Consider the following 20,683-nt stretch of genomic DNA (forward strand, 5'->3'; position numbering starts at 1 on the left):
CCGGCACCACTCCTCACCTCTTCCTCCGCTACATTGATGACTGCATTGGTGCCACCTCGTGCTCCCGCGAGGAGGTTGAGCAATTCATCAACTTCACCAACACATTCCACCCTGACCTTAAATTTACCTAGACTATCTCTGACACCTCGCTCCCCTTCCTGGACCTCTCCATCTCAATTAGTGACGACCGACTTGACACTGACATGTTTTACAAACCCACCGACTCCCACAGCTACCTGGATTACACCTCTTCCCACCCTATCTCTTGCAAAAATGCCATTCCGTATTCCCAATTTCTCCGCCTCCGCTGTATCTGCTCCCAGGAGGACCAGTTCCACCATAGGACACGCCAGATGGCCTCCTTCTTTAGAGACCGCAATTTCCCTTCCCACGTGGTTAAAGATGCCCTCCAATGCATCTCGTCCACGTCCCGCACCTCCGCCCTCAGACCCCACCGCTTCAACCGTAATAAGGACAGAATGCCCCTGGTGCTCACCTTCCACCCTACAAACTTTCGCATCAACCAAATCATCCGCCGACATTTCCGCCACCTCCAAAACGACCCCACCACCAGGGATATATTTCCCTCACCACCCCTTTCCGCCTTCCGCAAAGACCGTTCCCTCCGTGACTACCTGGTCAGGTCCACACCCCCCTATGACCCACCCTCCCATTCTGGCACTTTCCCCTGCCACCGCAGGAACTGTAAAACCTGTGCCCACACCTCCTCCCTCACCTCTATCCAAGGCCCTAAAGGAGCCTTCCACATCCATCACAGTTTCGCCTGCACATCCACTAATATCATTTATTGTATCCGTTGCTCCCGATGTGGTCTCCTCTACATTAGGGAGACTGGGCGCCTCCTATCAGAGCGCTTTAGGGAACATCTCCGAGACACCCGCACCAATCAACCAAACCGCCCCGTGGCCCAGCATTTCAACTCCCCCTCCCACTCTGCCGAGGACATGGAGGTCCTGGGCCTCCTTCACCGCCGCTCCCTCACCACCAGACGCCTGGAGGAAGAACGCCTCATCTTCCGCCTCGGAACACTTCAACTCCAGGGCATCAATGTGGACTTCAACAGCTTCCTCATCTCCCCTTCCCCCACCTCATCCTAGTTTCAAACTTCCAGCTCAGTAACTGTCTCCTTGACTTGTCCGGACTTGTCCGACCTGCCTATCTTCTTTTCCACCTATCCACTCCACCCTCTCCTCCTTGACCTATCACCTTGATCTCCTCCCCCACTCACCCATTGTACTCTATGCTGCTTTCTCCCCACCCCCACCCTCCTCTAGCTTATCTCTCCACGCTCCAGGCTCACTGCCTTTTTTCCTGATGAAGGGCTTTTGCCCAAAACGTCGATTTCGCTGCTCGTTGGATGCTGCCTGAACTGCTGTGCTCTTCCAGCACCACTAATCCAGTATTTGGCTTTCAGCATCTGCAGTCATTGTTTTTACCTTAAGGAAACAGTATGACCCATTGTAATGTGAGTAGTGTACAGACAGCTCATTCCACTCGCATCAGGTCTTTACAGTCATGAACGAAAAATAATGTGAAATGAAGATTCTCGTATTTACATAGAATTAAATCTGCAACTCACATTTGGCTGAGGAAATTCTTTGTCAATGTCCCTCCATCCTCATGAGACCTCCGTCTAACCAACACACATTTTCCTCCAGAAGTCTGCTTTGGATCTCTAGTCAGTATGCTCCCTCACCATCTCCATCTGCTTTTAGAGGCCCCATCACAACATAAAAGACCAAAAGTAACCCATCTGTACAGATAAAAGATTTAGCTTTGGTTCTTCATGAATACTTCATATTTGCCTTCATAAAAGTGGGTGATAATGTAGGCATTGTGGTACGGAGAAGTGTGAAGCATTAAATGTGATAAATATCTGGAATTTGGAAGCAGTAAGTGGATTCACATCCTTGAAAGGTAATAATTTGCTAGGGCCAGAAGAAATGGATGCTAGGTTATTAAAAGAAGCCAGGGAGGAATTAGAGATACTCTGACCATCATTTCCCAATCCTCACTGGATACAGGTGTAGTTGCAAAGGGTGGAAGGAATACTAACATTATGTCCATCTTTAAAAATGGAGCAAGGATAGATCAAATAATTACAGGCCAGTCAGTCAATTTTGGCAGTAGGCAAATTACTATAAATAATTCTGAATTGCAGGACAATCTCAAGTAGTCAAGGGTAGGCAGCATGGATTAGGATTACACAATATGTGCGAGGATCTGGAGAGGTTTAGAGGAATGCTTAAAGGACCTTGGGATGCATGTCCACGGATCTCTAAAGGGAATAAACAGGATGCAATTGCATTTGAAAATGTAGAGAGGATACATTTGAGGATGATGCTAGGACTTGAAAATTACAGATATGAGGAAAGATTGAATAGGATGGGATCGTTTCCCTTCCAATTGAGGAAGCTGAAGGAACATTTGTTTAGGATGTTCAAAGCTGTGAGGAGACTGACTAGAGTGACTGGAAAGACGTTATTTCCCTTAGAAGAGATATTGGTGACCAGGAAGTACAGAGTAAAAGTGGTTCATAGAAGGATAACTGGGGAAAAGAGGAAACATCTATTCGCCAGAAGGTAGGAGGAGTCTGGACCTCACGGCCCAAAAGGGTAATAAGGACAGAAACCTTCATTCTATTTAAAAGGTGTTTACATATGCGCCTTAAGGCATTTAACTTTGATAAATGCAGACCAAGTGCTTGAAAATAGGATTGGACTGATGTCTCATTTTCCAGAAAGTGCAGTCACAGTGGACATAGTGCCTCGTTTTGTGATATAAATGTTTCCACATTTTCTAAATACTTTAAATATCTGAAGAGGAGGAATTTTCAGGAACGTGGGGAGATGATGGAGGAGTGGCAGTATTTGATGCAAAGTGTCAAATAGTTGCCCTGTGTTGTAACAATTCTATAACCCTTAAACATGTTACAAACATTCCTCAACTTAAAAATATGTTAAATTACTTTGAATTTATTTGCTAAAACTCAATCTACTTTTCACTTAACCAAATTTAACTTAAAAAAAAGGAATTTAAATTGTCAGTCATTGCTGTACATTACTTGGAGGTGCCGGTGTGGACTGGGGTGTACAAAGTTAAAAATCACACCACACTAGGTTATAGTCCAACAGGTTTAATTGGAAGCACTAGCTTTAGGAGCGTCGCTCCTTCATCAGGTGGTTGTGTCCACATGAGTCCATATGGTTGTGTCCACCATATTAATGAACTAAGGAACAAAGAAGGACTGCCACATTATTGCAAGTGTACGATAGAGCCCAAAACAGTCAGGCAATAGAATCGATTCTCCTGCTCCTCGGATGCTGCCTGACCTGCTGCGCTTTTCCAGCAACACATTTTCAGCTCTGATCTCCAGCATCTGCAGTCCTCACTTTCTCCCAAAACAGTCAGAACAAGATGGCACAGCAAATATATGAGCATATCTGTGAAAAGTACAAAAACAGCTAGGCAGTAATCGGATGGGATTTTAATTTCTTTTCATTCTCTTGTGTGATGTTAGTGTCACTGCCTTCTTGCTCATTCTTAATTGCCCTTGAGGTGGTGGTGGTGGTGAGCGGCCTTGTTGAATCACGACAGTCTATGTGGTGTACATTAGCCCACGTGCCATTAGGCAGGAAATTCCAGGATTTTGAGCCAGAGACAGTGAAGGAATGATGATCTATTTCTAAGTCAGGTTGGTGGGTGCTTGGAGGGGAACGTGCATGTGGTGGTTTACCATGTATCTGTTGCCCTTGCCTTTCTAGATGGGAATGGGGTCATGGGTTTAGAAGGTGCTGTCTGAGCATTTTGGGCAAATTTTTGCTGTGCATCTTGTAGATTGTACACATTGCTGCATTGGTAGTAGAGGAACTGAATATTTGTGGATGTGGTGCCATCAAGTGCTGCTTTGTTCCAAATAGTGTTAAGATTCTTGAGTGTTTTTTGGAGCTGCACCAATTGAGGCAAGTTGCAAGTATTGCATCACACTATGCTTTATAGATGGTGGAAAGGTTTGGGGGAGTCAGGAGCTGAGTTACTTGCTCCACCTTTCTCATCCTGTGACCTGCTTTTGAGCCACTGTATTTATATGGTGAGTCTACTTGAGCTTCTGTTCAATGGAACACCCAGGGATGTTGTTGGTAGGTAATTCAGTGATGGTAATGCCATTGAATACCAAGGGATAAGATTGTCTTATATTGGAGATGTTCATAGCTTGGTATTTGTGTACAGCAAATTATATTTTTCATATGTCAGCTCAAACCTGGATATTGTCCAGGTCTTGTTACATTTTACAATGGATTGCTTCAGTATCTGAGGAGTCATGAATGGTGTTCAACATCATCAACAATCATCTCCACTTCTGACCTTAGGATATGGGGGTGGGGGTTGGTCATTGATGAAGCAACAGATAATAGTTAGGACTGTGACACTACCTTCAGAAACTCTGGCGGAGATGACTTGGAGCCAAGATGATTGACCTACAACAACCACAAGCATTTTCCTATGTGCCAGATAAGACTCCAACCAGCAAAGAGTTTGCCCCTGATTTCCATTCACTCCAGTTTGTTCGTACTCCTTGATGTCACACTCAGTCAAATGCAGCCTCGATGACAAGGGCTGTCACTCTTACTTGTCTCCACTTGCAGCTGCTGTCCCCACTCCGGATACCATCCTTCTCTTTACCCAGACCCACCAGAAGCTGACCCTCTCCCAGACTCAGAAAAAGGCAGCCCTCTCTCCGCTCTGTTCTTGGTAATAGGATGGCCAAATTACCCCAGTGACTCCCTCACTGCTGATTCTGCCTTTACTAACTACACACTTGCAATCAGAGATTGCTTTTTCTCCTAAAGTCACTATTCCAAGTGCATCCACTACATCTGCAACTACTTCTTTGAATGTCAACTTTAACTGCCCTGTTTAACCATGGTTAGCTTATCCCCATCCCAGAATCCTTCCTTCCTCCGGGGATATGTCTTTGCTGTGAGCCATCAACTATAATCTTAAATGACTATGATTTTTCCCCAACTGTCTTTATTCCTAAACTCCTTTCCCAAACCACTCCAGCTAGCTCTGCCTCATTCCTTTGCAATTATCATAATTTAAGTTTAATGCAATTGTTTTTCTGATCTAAGTTCCGCCCTTTCAAACTTAATGTCAAATTCTACCATGTTGTGTTCACTGTTTCTGAGGGAACCTTTTACTCTGACATCTTAATTAAACCTGCAGATTACACATCACCAGGTCAAAAACAGCCTGATCCCTGGTTGGATCCATGATACACAGTTCCAGGAAATTACACTGAACGCTTTCTATGAATTATTTCTTATGGCTAACTCTACCAATCTGACAATCCCTTTCTACTTGAAGATTAAAGTCACCCATGATTAATGTCCTGCCTTTTTTTCATACCCTCATTATGTCTGATCTGTTCTCAATTCTACTGAATAGCTACAATTAAAGGTTTATAGACTATTCCTACCAGTGTTTCATTCCCCTTGTTATTTCTTACCTCCAAACATATGTGTTCTGCATCCTCTGATCCAAATTTGTTTCTTGCTATTGTACTTCTGAGGCTAAGAGCTCACCCTGACTCTCCAAAGCGTATCCAGCAATTACAAGGCACAAATCAGGAGTGTCATGGAATAATCAAGACTTGCCTGGATGAGCTTATATTCAACAAGTTTCAAGAAGCTAAATACTATATAAATGCAAACAACTGCATCCACCAATACTGGTCTAATGTACCAGCAGTGTGTGCCAGTCATAAGATGCACTCCTGAAGAAGGATTTATGCTTGAAACGTCGATTCTCCTGCTCCTCGGATGCTGCCTGGCCTGCTGTGTTTTTCCAGCACCACATTTTTCAAATAAGGTGTGCTTTAAGGATCCTTCAACAACACCTTCAAAATCTGTGACCGCTACCATCTAGACGAACAGATGCATGGAACATCATGCCTGCAAGCTTCTTTCCATGTCACCCAGCATCCTGACTTGGGAATGTTCCTTCATTGTCATTGGGTGACAATTCTTAACAGCATAATTAATGTATCTTTGACCTGCAGATATTTTAAGGCAGTGGCAACGCAAAACATCCTCAAAGGCAATTAGGAATAGCAACAGCAAGTATTCATACAATACATGGTCTGAAGCCATTCACAGGATTGCCACAAAACCAGTTAACACGATCTTCAGGCAGGTCAGCCAAAGTTGTATTAAAGAGAAAAGTTTTAAAATTCTCTTAAATGAGGAAAGAGAGGTAGAGATGAGGAAAGGTTTACAATGGAAATCCCAGAGTCTAGGTTCCGGGCCGATGAAAGCATGGCCAACATGAGTACAGTGATTAATATTGAGGATGCCAAAGATAATAGCTTAGATCATCTGAAATGACTCATTGGGGTAGCGTGCTGGAAATCAAGCTCCCACACTATTCCTAGAGCCATCACAACAGTTAAAGACATTAAAATAAGTACACAAAATTACTCAAATTCACTGATTTTTACCCGAGGGTGATAGAAAACCCTGACCAGGATTCTGTACTTAACAAGAATTACTATTTATTTCAAAGTTAAAAAATACACAACGTTAGGTTATTGTCCTCCAAGTTTATTTGCAAGTGTAAGCTTTCGGAGTGGCACTCCTTCATCAGGTAACTTGTGGAGCGGGATCATAGCACACAGAATTTGTAGTAAAAGATCATAGTGTCATACAACTGATGTGATATATTGAACAAACTTAGATTACCACTAAATCTTTCATCTTTTGCAAAGGGTTTCAGGTTTTAATTCATTAATATGTAAACCACAGAACTTCTTTCAAGTCACATTCCTGAGATAAATTAAGGTTTTATAAAAAAAGGTGACATCTCATGTCAACCAAGGCATTAAAGGTGTGAGGGTAGAGTCTGTATGTATTTGAATCTTGAGTCAGATTGGTTCTATTTCCAAAGTAGGAATTTATAAAATATCAGATGGATTGACTGATTAGGGATAGTCAGCATGGCTTTGTCTGTAGAAAATCATATCTCATGAACTTGATTTAGTTTTTTTGAAAAGTAACAAAGAGGACTGATGAGGGCAGAGTGGTGGACGTGATCTATACAGACTTCAGTAAGGCATTTGACAAGGTTCCCCATGGGACAGTGGTTAGCAAGGTTAGATCTCATGGAATACAGGGAGAACTAGCCATTTGGATACAGAACTGGCTCAAAGGTAGAAGACAGAGGGTAGTGGTGGAAGATTGTTTTTCAGAGTGGAGGTGTGTGACCAGTAGAGTGCCACAAGGATTGGTACTGGGTCCACTACTTTTCGTTATTTACATAAATGATTTGGATATGAACATAGGAGGCATAAGTTAGAAAGTTTGCAGATGACATCAAAATTGGAAGTATAGTGGACAGCGAAGGTTACCTCAGATTACAATGGGATCTTGATCAGATGGGCCAATGGGCTGAGGAGTGGCAGATGGAGTTTAGTTTAGATAAATGTGAGGTGCTGCATTTTGGGAAAGCAAATCTTAGCATGATTTATACACTCAATGGTAATGTCCTAGGTAGTGTTGCTAAACAAAGACTGCAGGTTCATAGCTCTGTGAAAGTAGAGTCGCAGGTAAGTAAGATAGTGAAGAAGGCGCTTGATATGATTTCCTTTATTGGTCAGAACATTGAGTATAGGAGTTGGGAGGTCATGTTGCAGCTGTACAGGATACTGGTTAAGCCACTTTTGGAATACTGCATGCAATTCTGGTCTCCTTCTTATCAGAAGGATTTTGTGAAACTTGAAAAGGTTTAGAAAAGATTTACAAGAATGTTGCCAGGGTTGGAAAATTTGAGCTAGAGTGAGAGGCTGATTATGCTGTGGTTGTTTTCCCTGGAGTGTCGCAGGCTGAGGGTTAACCTCATGCAAGTTTATAAAATCATGAGGGGCATGGATAGGATAAATAAACAAAGTCTTTTCCCTGGGATGGAGGAGTCCAGAATAGGAGGCATAGGTTTAGGGTGAGAGGGGAAAGATATAAAAGAGACCTCGGGGACAAGGTTTTCACACAGAGGTTGGTGCCTGTATGGAATGAGCTGCCAGAGGAAATGGTGGAGGCTGGTACAATTGCAACATTCTAAAGGCATCTGGATGGGTATTTGAATAGGAAAGGTTTAGAGGGATATGGGCTAAGTGCTGTCAAATGGGACTAGATTAGGTTCGGATATTTGGTCAACATGGATGAGTTTGACCGAAGGGGCTGTTTCCATGCTGTACATCTCTATGAATTTGTTGGCAGTCAATCCATGCGACATATTGTAAATTCCTACTTTGGAAAGAGAACCAGTCTGACTCAAGACTGGAATACATACAGACTCTAACCTCACACCTTTAATGCATTGTCTGAGCTGAGATGTCACCTTTTTTATAAAACCTTAAGTTATCTTGGGAATGTGACTTGAAAGAAGTTCTGGAACCTGCAACCCATTTGAAAAGATTAGATTAGGTTCCCTACAATATGGAAACAGGCCCTTCAGCCCAGCAAGTCCACACCGACCCTCCTAAGAGTAACTCATCCAGACCCATTCCCCTATCCTATATTTACCCCTGACTAATGAGCCTAACAATATGGGCAATTTAGCATGGCCAATTCACCTAACTTGCAAACTTCACACAGACAGTTACCCCAGGCTAGAATTGAACCAGGTCCCTGGCACTGTGAGGCAGCAATGCTAACCACTGAGCCACCAGGCCACCCTAATGAACAACTTAACAGCAATCTAGGTTTGTTCGATTTATTGCATCAGTTGAATTACACTATTATCTTTTGCTATAAATTCTGTATCCGATGATCCTGCTCCACTAGCTGCCTGATGAAGGAGCAGCGCTCTGAAAGCTGTACTTCCATATAAACCTGTTGTTGTGTGATTTCTAACTTTGTCCAGTTCAGTCCAACAGTAGCACCTCCACATCATATTTATTTCAAGTGATTAGACTCTAAACAGTTATAAACTGGTAGCAATATAACACTACAAATTAACACTCTAATCCACTTAAAAATTGCGGATCTACATACAACACATGGACTAAAACGGCTCAAGAAGGCAGCTCACCACTACCTTCTTGAGGGCAATTAAGGATGGACAATAAATGTTGGCCAGCCAGCGGCAACCATGTCTCATGATTAAATAAAACTTCCCGTTACAAATACATAGACAAGGAAAAATAGATTACAGGTGAAAGCAAGCTATATGGTAGTGCAATCATCCCTAGTCATGGTTGCTGAGATTATGCTTAAGATTCTTATGGTGGTCAGAACTTTGCTCTTCAGTCACTAATCTCTGGATACTACCACTGGTTTTTAAGAATCACAAGGTATCTTGTTCATTTACAAATGATCGCTGACTTATTAGTTAAAAGACACAGTTTACAACAACTGCTGAACAAAAGATTAACTGGCTTTTCCTCAGGGTTAAAATGGGTTTTGACTGCAGACAACAGAAAGATAGCTCTTGTTGCTGGTGGAAATCAGAACACTTCTCTTCATCTTGCTCCCAGCCCACAGTTTTTACATGGTCTTTTGCAGGTAAAAGGCTTTCGTCATCAAAAACTGGCGACTAGTCTACTAAATAATCACCCTTTTTTTCTTGTCACCCAGCTGCATCTGTACACCCCCTTGGCACTAATTCAAATGCAAACCCCAAACTTGAATTACTGCTTGTTCAACTAGCTTGTTTATATAGGTAAAAACAAAAGCTGCAGATGCTGCAAACCAGAGTCCAGACTAGAGTGGTGCTGGAAAAGCACAGCAGTTCAGGCAGCATCCGATGCTGCCTGAACTGCTGTGCTTTTCCAGCACCACTCTAGTCTAGACTCTGGGTTGTTTATATTTTGTTGGCCATGATAAATTGCAATGATCAATTGCAGATTTCTGGTCATCCAACACTGGATGGGCAATAACTAAAAGCCTTTGTAATGGCACCCACATTCTATGAGGGAAAAAACAAAATCAGTAATTTTCAGCAACTATACCAGATTTGCATGTATGGCATATACATTTGACTTTACTTCATAGAGTCATAGAGATGTACAGCACAGAAACAGACCCTTCGGTCCAACCTGTCCATGCCGACCAGATGTCCCAACCCAATCTAGTCCCTATTGCCAGTACCCGGCCCATATCCCTCCAAACCCTTTCTATTCGTATACCCATCCAAATGCCTTTTAAATGTTGCAATTGTATCAGTCTCCACCACTTCCTCTGGCTGTCCATTCCACACTTGCACCATCCTCTGTGTGAAACTGTTGCCCCTTAGGTCTCTTTTATATCTTTCCCCTCTCATCCTAAATTTATGTCCTCTAGTTCTGGACTCCCCCACCCCAGGGAAAAGACCTTGTCTATTTACCCTATCCATGCCCCTCATGATTTTATAAACCTCTATAAGGTCACCTCTCAGCCTCCAATGCTCCAGGGAAAACAGCCCTAGCCTATTCAACCTCTCCCTATAGCTCAAATCCTCCAACCCTGGCAACATCCTTGTAAATCTTTTCTGAACCCTTTCAAATTTCACAACACCCTTCCGATAGGTAGGAGACCAGAATTGCTTGCAATATTCCAAAAGTGGCCTAACCAATGTCCTGTACAGCTGCAACATGCCCTCCCAACTCCGTTGGTAGAGCATCAGACATTTTTTTTAAACCTGATTGTGATTACTAACTTGCCAATGAAAATAAGATACCTGCCATTTGTCCACAGTGCTTTCTTGACCTCCTGATGTCAAACCTTAGAGCAAAAGCATATAGTTAACAACTAACTACTCCTTCTCTCTGGTTTTATCTATCAACCCAGAAAAATAATTGTTATAAAGCCCCCACTTTGAAAGCCTAATATGATCCTCTGGTATAAATAAGTTCTGCCATTGGTCCATAACTGGCTCTATCTCTCAGATAAAATGTTTAAGACGACCTATGGGATACTTGTCTTTATTAGCCGAGGCATGAGGTTTAAGAGCATTTAAGTTCCGTTCGAAGTGTGTAAAAATGTTGGTTCAGCCACAGCTAGAGTATCATGTGCAGTTCTGGAATCCAATTACAGGAGGGATGTCATTGCACTGCAGAGGGTGCAGTGGAGGTTTACCAGAATGTTGCATAGGTTGGAGATTTTTAGTTATAAAGAGAGAGTGATTAGACTGGAGTTGTTTTCTTTGGAGCAGAGGAGACTGAGGGGGGGACATGATCGAGATGTACAAAATTATAAGGGGTATAGGCAGGGTGAACCGGAAAGAATGTATCCCCTTGTTGAAGAGATAAATGACCAGGTGGCATAGATTTGGATAAGAGACAGGAGGTTTAGAGGAAACATTTCTTCATTTAAAGGGTGGTGAGAATCTGGAACCCGTCACCTAGAGGCAGAAACCTTAAAATATTTCTGAAGTATTTAAACTTGTACTCGGGCACATACAAGGCAATGGGCCAAGTGCTGGAAAATGAGATTAGAATAGCCAGCCTGTGATTGTTTGACTGGTGCAGACTTGAACTGGTCAAAAGCCTCTTTCAGTACTTTATGACTTTTCCAATATTCTTAATTTGATTAATTGAAGTAATTTCCCCTGCTAACAATGATTTCTTTTTCTGGATATTTTGCTTTGTAACTTTTATATCTGCAAGTTAATTTTTCATGGAAACGCTGTCACCTCCCCCACCCAACACTCCACTCCCAACCACCACCACCAATGTTGATCTCTTGATCCTATTTCCACTAAACTGTTGAGCACACAGCTTCCCTTCCCAGTTTCTGTGTTAGCTGACATTGTTAACAGTTTTCTGTTGTTAAATTTTCTCCCTCTTGCCTTCAAAACTACTAGCATCACACCTCTCCTCAAAAAAACTAACACTACCACTCCTTCCACTGCAATTTCACCCTATCCTCTCCAAACATTCTTTAACATTCTATTGCCTTCCAACTTATGCCTACCTTTTGTGCAACTCTATGTCTGAATGCCCCCAATTAGGTTTCGGCCTCCATCATAGTACTAAAGGTCTTATCAAAGCCATAAATTATAGCCTATGCCACTTGACACTGGGTGAGCTGCACTCATTAGCCCGAAAATTGGCATCAAAGTTTCTCTGAGAAAGTGAGGACTGCAGATGCTGGAGATCAGAGCTGAAAATGTGTTGCTGGAAAAGCGCAGCAGGTCAGGCAGCATCCAAGGAGCAGGAGAATCGACGTTTCGGGCATGAGCCCTTCTTCAGGAACCAAAGTTTCAGATCAGAGTTTCGCTTCCCATTCTATTGTTTTTAGATTCTGCAGTCACCTACGGTATCCTCAAGGATCTATTTTTCATTCCTTTTTTTTCCTCATCCACATAGTTTTTACAAAAGCATTAGTTACACATATGCTGTCCACACCTAGATTTATCTCAATAAACATCTGCACCATTGACCTGGATTACTTCCATTAAGCTGAAAATGTGTTGCTGGTAAAGCACAGCAGGTCAGGCAGCATCCAAAGAGCAGGAGAGTCGATGTTTCGGGCATGAGCCCTTCTTCAGGAATACTTCCATTAAGGCAATTCTAAAACCGAGCTTTTTGGCCAAATGTTTGAATATGTATCCTAACGTTTCCAATGCAAATTGACGGCATTTTGTTCCACAACAACTCTGTGCAGAGCCTGGGGATGTTTTATTATGGGAAAGCTACTATATATATACTTGTTATAACAAACGACATAAAGTGTTCACAAAATTTATCACTTTTATAAAATTCTAAGGAGTTAAAATATGCACCATTTCGAAAAGTTGTATTAACAGTGGAAAGCTTTGAAATTTTTATTTGCCTGAAATCTTTAACATATGCAGAAACGGTAAATTTTAGTGGGGGTAGGGGAGAAATCCATTGGGAAACATCATGTCTCTTATTTTGGAAGCGTGCTCAATGACCTTCTTGTTCTAGACTACTGAAAGTGAGTCACACCGCCCAGCGAAAAGGTGAACGTTTTGCTGGGAAGGGGGAGAATAACGAACCAAATGGTTTCATCAAACAAAAACTAGCAAAATAAAGACAAATTGAAAACAACGGTTCAATTGGATATCTTAAAATAAAGCTCCTGAAAGCGCGTTTATTTGTTTTGTGTATGTAACGACAAGAAACTGACCCTGTCGCAGCACAGTCCATGCTACTCTATTCAGTGCTGGCGCTGGCCGTGGGGAGTGGGAAGGGAGGAGTGACACCCTGTAGGAGCTCGACCGTACCAGCGGGTGGCAGTGTTTCAGCAGACGCGTGCGTGACCAGCTCAAGCGCCCTTCCCTGCCGTATTGTTGTTATTGTTCAGCTCAAATCGATGCAGGCAGATAGCGAGAGAGCTAAGGGAGCACGGACAGTTAGGACCCCGGAGCAAGCCCGAGCTTTGATGCTCGAGCTGTAAGACTGACGCTCGGCCGTGCACCTTCTGGAATCTTCCACCATAGCCCGTGGGGTTACGGAGGAAGCGTGATGGTGGTGCGACCAATGTCCTGAAATGGTGGGGAGGTGGAAGATGCCGGGAGAGTTGGTGGAAGTAGCGGGATGCAGGTGAGAGACGACACTGATGGAGCGGTCGGGGCGAGCAGGAAGGGAGGGGGAAGCACCGCCGCCATCCTCCCGCCTGCCCGCGGAGTGCGGTGTTGGGAGGTGTGGTGGGGGTGGGGCAGGGGCAGTGCTGGCGCATGCTCGGCGGCGCCGGCGCCGCTCCTTGGCCGATTGTGTCCGAGCGATTTAAAAAGGAGCTCGAGCGAGGCTGCGTTTTTTTTGGGGGGGGGGGGAAGCTGCGCGCTGTGTAGTGGGAGATCAGCTAAAACCTGAATTTAACAACAAAAAAAAAGTGCTGCGGTACCCTCAGAGAAAAGAAGGCGGCGAGTGACCGTTAAACTCCAATTAACTGTGGGTCTGTATAAAATAAGAGACTTTGGGTGTTGGTGCATGGATGATATTAGAGCTCGCCTTCCAGGTGAGGGTGGTAAACCATGGCTGCACCCCCTCCCACCGCCCCCCGCTGCTGTTCCATTGCGGGCTCCTCTTGTTTAAATTGTGAATTGCTGTGTTTTATTTCATTGCTCCGTGGTATGCCTTCCCCAGTCTGTATTGCTAGTCGAATTGTGAACAGTTCGTGTCTGTCAGGGTGGGTGAGGCAGCCCTTACTGCGATGCGGGGAGGTATGGGGTTTGTCAAAGCTGCTGGCCATCTCTCTTAGCAACATTGAACCCAGTGACCTCTTACTCATTAAATTTTCTTTTAATAATAACAAAAGGAGCCCTCACCGCTCAAGCATTGAATTACCGTGAGTATTTGCCCTGTAGCTGGATCATGAGGGGGGAAAAAGAGCTCTCCAAGGTTACTCGGTCCAAAGAAGTGTTTTTTTTGTGTGTGTTAAGCGAAATACCCTTTCCCTTAAGTATTAGGTATCTGCAGCACAATAGTTGGAGGCATGCAAGGGAGCTTGATTAAAGGGGAAGAATATTTGGTTTGAATTTTGTGATAAGCCTGGAATCGGATTTAAATGGTTATCTGAATCCTATGATATCTATGTTTGTGTCTTTGAATGTAATTAATTAATTTGTGAAACGTTTATGTGCAAAATTCGAATATGGCTCAGGTTGAAGGAACAAAAGCATGCTGCCTGCCAACTGTATGGACCAAATGTGAAATATTTTTCCTGCCTCAACCAGTAAATAAACCATTTGCTGAAGCTGGCTGAGTTGGTTGTCTTGCTCAGAGGTCATTACTGTAGCTGGTGTGAAAAATACAAATGTCAATGTTACAACTTTGTAAAGATTCTTTTGAGTTCTATCTCAGCTCATCTTTCACCTGACATAGACATGAACTTGTACAAGTTTTGCTGGTGAGCTAGTTTACACCAAGCTTTATTTATCTATCATTACCCTGCTGGCTGATCTGTGTTTGCTCTCTGGTCCACCAGTGCAGCAAATTACAATATTCTTTCCGTTCTGTGGTCAGTTCTCTATCTCTAACATCTTTCAGCCATGTAAGAACTTTCCCTCTGTATGATTACACTTCACTGATGTACCATGTGACATTTAGTACATTAAACAACTTCATAAATGCAAACAAAAAGTGATGAAACTGGCAGCATCTGTGGAAAGAGAAACTGAGTGAAAGTTTTGAGCCTAGTATGATTCTTTTTTGCAAGAGAGCTGAAGACTTGCTAGGTTTCACCAGCACTTTCAGTTTTTATTTTCAGAATTCTGGTATTTAGAGTTGTTTGTTCTACCTTTATAAGTTCATGCTGTTGATAAAATACATTGGCAGAGAAAGGGTGGGGAACCTTGGGGAAATACTTGCCATAACATGACAGAATTCTATGTTAAGTTTTGAATATGACGTAGTTTCTTTGGAAACTAGGGTCTTAAATTTGAGCGAAGGAAACTGCAGATAAAGTGGCTCTAGTGGATTGGAAAAGTGCACAAAACTATTTGGCAGTAGCCAGTATTTTAAGGAAATAGTGATTTGGTCAAGCAGATAAGTGAACCAATCATGTATATTGAAAGAAGTTTAAAGATTGCATTCGATCAAAGGAAGTAATTCGTAAGGGCATCAGGAACAGTGGTAAACCTGATTTTTGGGAGCAATTTACGACCTAGCAAAGAACTACCTAAAAAACCAATGAAGAAAAGGTTGTATGAGTGCAAGCTAATGGGGAAGCATAAAGGCAGACAAAAGCTTCTCAAATTTTGAAGGGAAAAGATTAGCAAGGACAGATATGGACCCAATACTGGTGAGGACTGGAAACTTAATACTGGAGAACAGAAGATAACATCAAAACTAAAGTTTCTTGTATCATCTTTTAAGAATTGCAGAAAACTGGAAACACTGGGCATCCAAGCAATATCTAGTGTTAATAGAGAATTGAAAAAATAACTGGATTGAGGTTTGATATTCACAGACCAGATGAGTTTCATCCTAGAATGTTGAAGGAAGTATCAAGAGAGTGGATGCACAGGTGATATCCTTCATAATTCTGTAAAATCTAGAAAGATTCCTACTGACTGAAACATACTAAATGTATGTAGTTTATTTGAGGGGGGGGGGGGGGAAGAACTACAGATCTTTACATTGCTAACAGTAGTGGGGCAAATGCTAGAATCAACAATTAATGCTTGTGATAACTAGGCATTAGGGAAAAAAAAATGGCAAAATTGGGTGGAGTTAGCGTGGACTTCTGGAAGGCCAATAGTGATGAATAAATGAGTTAGAATTTTTTGGAGATGTTACTTGTAGCACAGGCAAAAGAACTGGTGGATTCGGTGCTTTTGGGTTTTGGGAATGCTTTTGTTAAAGGCCCCATGTAGGAGCTTATTAAATAAAATTAGAGCACATGGGATTGGTTAATGGTTAACATCAATATTTCTGTAGCCCTGGTGATTTCATTTCTTTTTAAAACTCGACAAGAAAGTTGAGGGGACTAATGGAAATTTATTTACTTTGGGAGGTTTTTACAAGCGAACATAAACAGTTATGTATCATTTAAGTTGTACGTTTGCTCACTGAGCTGGTAGATTTGGTCTCCGGCATTTTGTCACAATGCTAGGTAACATCAGTGAGCCTCTGAAGTGCTGGTTTTCTGTCCCGAAGCTGTTTGTGTCTTGGTCTGTTGTAGTGGGTGATATCACTTCCAGTTCTTTTTCTGAGAGTTTGGTAAATGGGGTCCAAATTGATGTTTGTTAATGGCTTTCCAATTTGAATGCCAGGCTCCTCGAAATTCCCATGCATGTCTTTATTTAGCCTGTCCCAACATGGATGAATTGTCCCAGTCGAACTGGTGTCCCTCTTCATCTGTGTGTATGGATACTAGTGATAGTTGGTTATGTCTTTTGGTGGCCCTGTATCCTGGTGGCTAGTTTCCTGCTTATCTGTCTAATGTAATATTGCTTGCAGCCCTTGCAGGGTATTCTGTATATCACATTCGTTCTGCTGTTTGTTGGTATAGGGTCCTTGAAATTCATCAGCAGCTGTGTCGGTGTGGTGGTAGGTTTGTAGGCTACTATGATGCCTAGGGACTGGAGTAGTCTGGTTGTCATCTCAGATGTCTTTAATGTGTGGTAGAATGGCTAGAGTCTCTGGGCATGTTGCCTTCTTGTTTCGATCTGTTGTGTAGAAATTGGTAGACTGCGCTTACTGGGTACCTGTTATTCCTGAATATATTGTATAGGTGTTTTTCCTTGACTTGTACTTCCTGGGTGCTGCAGTGTGTTGTGGCTTGTTTAAGTAATGTCCTGATGCAGCTCTGTTTGTCAGTGTGTTAGTCAACTACAGGAGCAATCATCCTATCTGGTCAGCGTGTGTGGCTTTCCTGTAGATGCTGATCTCCAGTTGTCCATTGGCTTTTCATTCTACTGTGTCGAGGAAGGGGAGTCTGGTGTTCTCTCTCCCTTTGGTGAACTTTATACCAGTAAGGATGCTTGTGTGTTTCTTACTTTATTAATGTTTCGTGATGACAAAGGTGTCATCCACATAGCGGACCCAAAGCTTGGGCTGGAATGTGGTAAAAAACTGTTCGTTCTAACCTCTGCATAACTGCTTTTGCTAAGAACCTTGATATTAGTGATCCCATAGGTGTCCCATTGATTTGTTTATAAATTTTGTCGTTGAAAGTGAAGTGAGTTGTGAGGCACAGATCTACTAGTTTGAGGATGCTGTCCTTGCTGATGGAGTTCGTGCTGTCAGGTGTTTGTGTCCTTGGCTCATCTAGCAGTGAGGCCAGTGTTCCTTTGAATAGGGTGATGTTTATTGATGTAAATAGGGCTTTCGCATTGAAGGAAATCATTACCATGTTGTCCTCTACCTTGGTGTCTCTGTTAAGGAATTCCTGGATGGAGTGGCTTGAGTCTTTCACAGCCCAGAGGATTCAACATTGAGTTCTCCAACTTCAAATAACCTCTCTTTTCAGCCCCTCCCTCCTCTTTCCATTCCTCTGACTGACACTTTCTTCCAACTACCAACCGGATTCATTTCTCCAATTGACCATCCAGGTCATACCCTCTACCTGTGTTGAACGATCCCTACCTCTCTAATATGCCCCTCTCCCCAACCAAAATCCTCACCCACCTTCTCCCTTATCTGCAGCTCCCCTTACACCCATCCGCAGTGCTGAAGAAGAGTTACACCTGAAATGTTGACTTCTCCTCCACCTGATGCTGCCTAGCTTGCTGTGTTCAGGCTGTGAATAGACTAGAACACAGATGGGGTAACTATGGTGAATTACTAAGTGACTTAAAAACTAGCATGCAGATACAATCCACTAGGAATGTATCCAGTATGTTGACATTTGTTTGAAGTTGATTTGATTACTATAAAAATGTCTTCTGTTTGTTTAAAAAAATTCTTGATATAGTTGCACTTCAAGTTCAAAGTTTGTGAGAAGATTTGTAGCTCGGGTGCTCGTTGTTGTGGTTCTGTTCGGCGAGCTGGAAATTTGTTTCAGACGTTTTGTCCCCTGTCTAGATGACATCCTCAGTGCTTGGGAGCCTCCAGTGAAGCGCTTCTGAGTTGTTTCCTCCGGCATTTTATAGTGGACTTCAATGCACATCAAGTATTGTGAACGATACTGTTCTCTTGTTATGTATGGGAGGATATACTTTCCATTGAGAGGACATTGGTATGCTTTCCTTGCAGCACTGAGTATAGGAGTTGGGAGTTCATGTTGTGGCTGTACAGGACATTGGTTAGGCTACTTGTGGAATATTGAGTGCAGTTCTGGTCTCCCTCCTGTTGGAAGAGTGTTGTGAAACTTGAAAGGGTTCAGAAAAGATTTACAAGGGTTTTGCCAGGGTTGGAGGGTTTGAGCTACAGGGAGAGGCTGAATAGGCTGGGGCTGTTTTCCCTGGAATGTTGGGGCTGAGGAGTGATCTTATAGAAGTTTGTAAAATCATGAGGGGTGTGGATAGGATAAATAGGTATGGTATTTTCCCTGGAGTGGGGGAGTCCAGAACTAGAGGGCATAGATTTAGGGTGAGGGGAAAGATATTCAAAGGGGCCTAAGTGGCAACCTTTTTCCTGTAGAAGGTGGTATGTGTATGGAATGAGCTGCCAGATGCAGTGGGCGTTTGTACAATTTATGATATTTTAAATGGCCTCTAGATGGGTATAAGAATAGGAAGGGTTTAACGAGAGATGGGCCAAATGCTAGCAAATGGGACGAGATTAATTTTAAGCTATCTGGTAGTCATGGACAAGTTGGACTGAAGGGTCTATTTCTATGCTGTACTTTGACTCCTGTTGTACTGTGGTACCCTCTCTACCTCTGATCCAGGAGATCTGGGTTCATCTCCCACCTGCTTCACAGATGTGTTATAACAAATCTGAGCAGGTTGATTAGAAAATATCTATACTTTCTATTTAAGGGAGTTCAGCAAAGGTTCACCAGATTGCTCCAGGATGGTAGGATTGTTTTAAGAGTGAGGAAATTGGATCTGTGTTTTGAAGAATGAGGGGGTGATTTAATTGACACACTTATAAAATTCTTATGGAGTATAACAGGATAGATGTTAGGTTATTTTACCTAGCTGTTGACTCAAGAGCCAGGGGACATGAGGGTAATCCATTTTAAAAGCAGATGGGGAAGAATTTCTTTACTCGGAAGATGCGAAGTTTTGTAATTCCCTACCCTAGAGAGCTGTGAAAGCTCAATCACTGAGCATGTTCAAGACAAAGATTGATAGATTTCTGTAAATATTAAGGAATATGGAGATATTGTAAAAAGTTCTATTGAGGTAGATAATTAGCTATGATCAAATTAAATGATTAATTAACAGGCTGAATGACCTACTCAAGTTTCTGTGTTCCTGTAACACTAAGTAGTTGAATGTATGAAAAAAAAGCTCAAGGGTAAAATTTAATGTTGACGATGTTGTGAATTTGGGAGAAATGTTCAATGGTATACAAGGTAAAATATTGGAAACTAGGGAGAGATTAGATGAAAGCCAGTTATAACTCTCCCCTTTAAAATAAATTACTCACTTGTGTTTCTGAAGTCAGCATTCAGTGCCCATCCTTCATTGCCCTTGAAGATGGCATTCAGCCACCTTCTTGAACCACTCAGTTGTAGTGGAGCTGTAACCGTAGTGTAGTTGGGGAGGGTTCTCCTATTTTGGCGCAACAGCAAATAAATTAGATGAGATATTTTCAAGTAAGAATGTTTTGTGATTTGGAGGACAACTTGCAGGGGTGACATTCCTGTATATCTGCTTCCCTTTTCCTTCTGAATGTTAGAGATTGCAGATGTGGAATCTGCTACTTAATGAGTCTTAGTGAATTGTTTGATTGCATCTGTAGGTCAGTGGTCTTCAATCATTTTAAGTACAAGATCACTTTTTGAAATTATGTGCAAACCAAGCAAAATATAGTCCTACATAAATTTTTAAAAACATTTATTCATTATGTCCTCTACTTTCCAAGTTTGTGTGACACTTGTGACTGTATTTTGTCTGCCAGTACCTTGAAGTTTGAATTATTGTATCTGACTGCTAGTCATATACAGTCCACCAAATATTTTGTGAGGCACGCCTGATACCGGGCATGACTGTCTTTATTTGGGTGAATGCTGTCTGTAGATTAAAATTTGATCAGCCATGACCTTGTTGAATAGAAGAGTAGCTTGAAGGGCAGAATGGCATACTCTTATTCCTGGTTTGTATGTGG

General features: G+C 42.4%; 1 protein-coding gene across 6 annotated transcripts in view; it reads left to right on the top strand.

Moving 5' to 3' along the window:
• Nucleotides 1-20,683, top strand: part of mgat5 (alpha-1,6-mannosylglycoprotein 6-beta-N-acetylglucosaminyltransferase) — a 168,733-nt gene that overhangs the window by 7,205 nt on the left and 140,845 nt on the right. For 2 of the 6 annotated variants that reach the window (XM_072579653.1, XM_072579658.1), the window contains exon 1: nt 13,286-13,561. The exons of 1 other annotated variant lie outside the window; for it this stretch is intronic. The gene's annotated coding sequence lies outside the window, so the exon portion shown is untranslated. Of the gene's footprint in view, nt 1-13,285; nt 13,562-13,739; nt 13,977-20,683 lie in introns of those variants that run through there. 3 more of the 6 variants (XM_072579657.1, XM_072579654.1, XM_072579656.1) reach the window with 3 other exon arrangements.

The sequence above is a fragment of the Chiloscyllium punctatum genome, chromosome 10, assembly GCF_047496795.1.
Source record: "Chiloscyllium punctatum isolate Juve2018m chromosome 10, sChiPun1.3, whole genome shotgun sequence".
NCBI classification, from domain to species: domain Eukaryota; kingdom Metazoa; phylum Chordata; class Chondrichthyes; order Orectolobiformes; family Hemiscylliidae; genus Chiloscyllium; species Chiloscyllium punctatum.